This window comes from Moschus berezovskii, chromosome 1 (assembly GCF_049115385.1).
Source record: "Moschus berezovskii isolate FMDL1 chromosome 1, NW_MosBer_1.0, whole genome shotgun sequence".
NCBI classification, from domain to species: domain Eukaryota; kingdom Metazoa; phylum Chordata; class Mammalia; order Artiodactyla; family Moschidae; genus Moschus; species Moschus berezovskii.
In genome coordinates this window covers 148,253,552-148,256,889 of record NC_142460.1, presented here as the reverse complement: position 1 = coordinate 148,256,889, position 3,338 = coordinate 148,253,552, and positions in this window count along the sequence as shown.

Genomic DNA, 3,338 nt, shown 5'->3' with positions numbered 1-3,338 from the left:
ACCAATTTAAAAGCAATTATTTATTTTACAAGTTTAGGAGATAACAGTAAGTTCAGTTCAGTTCAGTTCAGTCGCTCAATCATGTCCGACTCTTCGCGACCCCATGAATCACAGCACGCCAGGCCTCCCTGTCCATCACCAACTCCCGGAGTTCACTCAAACTCAATAAAAGGGAGTCAATTGGGAGTGAATTCAGAACAAAGGAGAGTTTCCTGCCATGTAATGTGTTCAAAGTAGTGTATATCTTACGGCCTTCCCAGGTGACTTTCCCGGGTGGGTAAAGAACCCACCTTCAATGTAGAACATGCTGGAGACTGGGGTTCAATCCCTGGTTAGGGAAGAGACCCTGGAGGAGGGCATGACAACCCACTCCAGTATTCTTGCCTGGAGAATCCCATGGATAGAGGAACCTGGTGGGCTACAGTCCATAGGTTAGAAAAGAGTCAGACAAGACTGAAGCAACTGAGCACTCAAGTGCACCTTAAGGATATCTTCATTGGAATTACTACCTTTCTTAGAATGTAGGACATAAAAAGTTCCATGAGTTAGGAAGGCTTCTTTCTTTATCATCACCTCTTGGCAGTGAGACCTTTGGTGACTTCTGTAACCTCTCTGTGCCTCTGTTTCTTCATCTCTGCTACATGGCTCTGCATGTCTTAGAGGGTTCAGAGAGACTGCATGAGTTTCTACATGTATGAAGCTTAGAACAGTGTCTGACACACAGTAAATGATCAGTAAATCTTAGTTCTTCCTACTTCCAAGGTTCACTCTGACATGGACACAAGCATGTTCTTCTGTTCTAGTGACCCCACCTGAACTCTGGAGTGGTCAGGCCACAAGGTCACCAGGGGATTGGGGAGAACCCAGAAACCAGTGGGGCAAGGGGCTTAGACTGTGGGGCTGGCTGACTGTTGTACTCACTTCATTCAAGGGTAGTAGAATCTGTAAAATCATTTTAGTCTAGTTTAACACTGTCAAACACCATTTGTTTCACAAATGAAATTTCTTTTCTAAACATCCTCTATGTTTATTAATAAATATCCTGGTGTATATTTCAATAATGGCATTTGAAGGACTTAATAGACACCTCTATCATGTAGATTTCTGACTGTAATCTTCTAGTCACTAACAAGCCATCTGGGGATATAGATTAAGGTTAATTTACACATATATATCACACTATTTGGGTTTCCCCTATGGCTCAGTGGTAAAGAATTTGCCTTCAATGCAGGAGACACAGGAGATGTGGGTTCTATCCCTGGATGAGGGCATGGCAACATCCCCCAGTATTCTTGCCTGGAGAATCCCATGGACAGAGGAGCCTGACAATCTAGGATCCATAGGATCGCAAAGGGTCGGACACGACTGAAGTGAGTGAGCACATACACACACATCATACTATTTATACTTAAAAATCACCACACAGATAATTGACCTCTCAGTAAATATGGGAGAAAGTTTAAGACACAGATCAGTTTTGACCCCCAGATTACCTGTTAGATTCCTCTGTCAGTCTAGATATAAAGCAGGGTCCACATATAATAATGTTTTCCTCTATTTCTTTGCATTGATCACTGAGGAAGGCTTTCTTATCTCTCCTTGCTATTCTTTGGAAATCTGCATTCAAATGGGTATATCTTTACTTTTCTCCTTTGCTTTTCACTTCCCTTCTTTTCACAACTATTTGTAAGGCCTCCTCAGACAGCCATTTTGCTTTTTTCATTTCTTTTTCTTGGGCATGGTCTTGATTCCTGTCTCCTGTACAATGTCACGAACTTCTGTGTATAGTTCATCAGGCACTCTGTCTATCAGATCTAGTCCCTTAAATCTATTTCTTACTTCTACTGTATAGTCATAAGGGATTTGATTTAGGTCATACCTGAATGATCTAGTGGTTTTCTCCACTTTCTTCAATTTCAGTCTGACTTTGGCAATAAGGAGTTCATGATCTGAGCCACAGTCAGCTCCTGGTCTTGTTTTTGCTGACTTATACATCTTTGGCTGCAAAGAATATAATCAGTCTTATTCTGGTGTCGACCATCGGTGATGTCCATGTATAGAGTCTTCTCTGGTGTTGTTGGAAGAGGGTTTTTGCTATGACCAGTGCGTTCTCTTGGCAAAACTCTATTAGCCTTTGTCCTGCTTCATTCCGTGCTCCAAGGCCAAATTTGCCTGTTACTCCAGGTGTTTCTTGACTTCCTACTTTTGCATTCCAGTCCCCTATAGTGAAAAGGACATCTTTTTTGGGTGTTAGTTCTAGAAGGTCCTGTAGGTCTTCATAGAACCATTCAACTTCAGCTTCTTCAGCATTACTGGTCAGGGCATAGACTTGGATTACCATGATATTGAATGGTTTGCCTTGGAAACGAACAGAGGTCATTCTGTTGTTTTTGAGATTGCATCCAAGTACTCCATTTTGGACTCTTTTTGTTTACTATGATGACTACTCCATTTCTTCTAAGGGATTCCTGCCCACAGTAGTAGATATAATGGTCATCTGAGTTAAATTTACCCATTGCAGTCCATCTTAGTTCACTGATTCCTAAAATGTCGATGTTCACTCTTATCATCTCCTGTTTGACCACTTCCAATTTGCCTTGATTCATGGACCTAACATTCCAGGTTCCTATGCAATACTGCTCTTTGCAGCATCGAACCTTGCTTCTATCACCAGTCCCATCCACACCTGGGTGTTCTTTTTGTTTTGGCTCCATCCCTCATTCTTTCTATAGTTATGTCTCCACTGATCTCCCATAGCATATTGGGCACCTACCAACCTGGGGAGTTCATTTTTCAGTGTCCTATCTTTTTGCCTTTTCAAACTGTTCATAGGGTTCTTAAGGCAAGAATCCTGAAGTGGCTCAATAAAGGACAGAAATGGTAGGGACCTAACAAGTGGAAGATATTAAGAAGAGGTGGCAAGAATACACAGAAGAAGTATACAAAAAAGATCTTCAAGACCCAGATAATCACGATGGTGTGATCACTCACCTAGAGTCAGACATCCTGGAATGTGAAGTCAAGTGGGCCTTAGGAAGCATCACTACAAACAAAGCTAGTGGAGGTGATGGAATTCCAGTTGAGCTATTTCCAATCCTAAAAGATGATGCTGTGAAAGTGCTGCACTCAATATGCCAGCAAATTTGGAAAACTCAGCAGTGGCCAGAGGACTGGAAAAGGTCAGTTTTCATTCCAATCCCAAAGAAAGGCAGTGCTAAGGATTGCTCAAACTACTGCAGAAATGCACTCATCTCACACATAGTAAAGTAATGCTTAAAATTCTCCAATCCAGCCTTCAGCAATACGTGAATCATGAACTTCCAGATGTTCAAACTGGT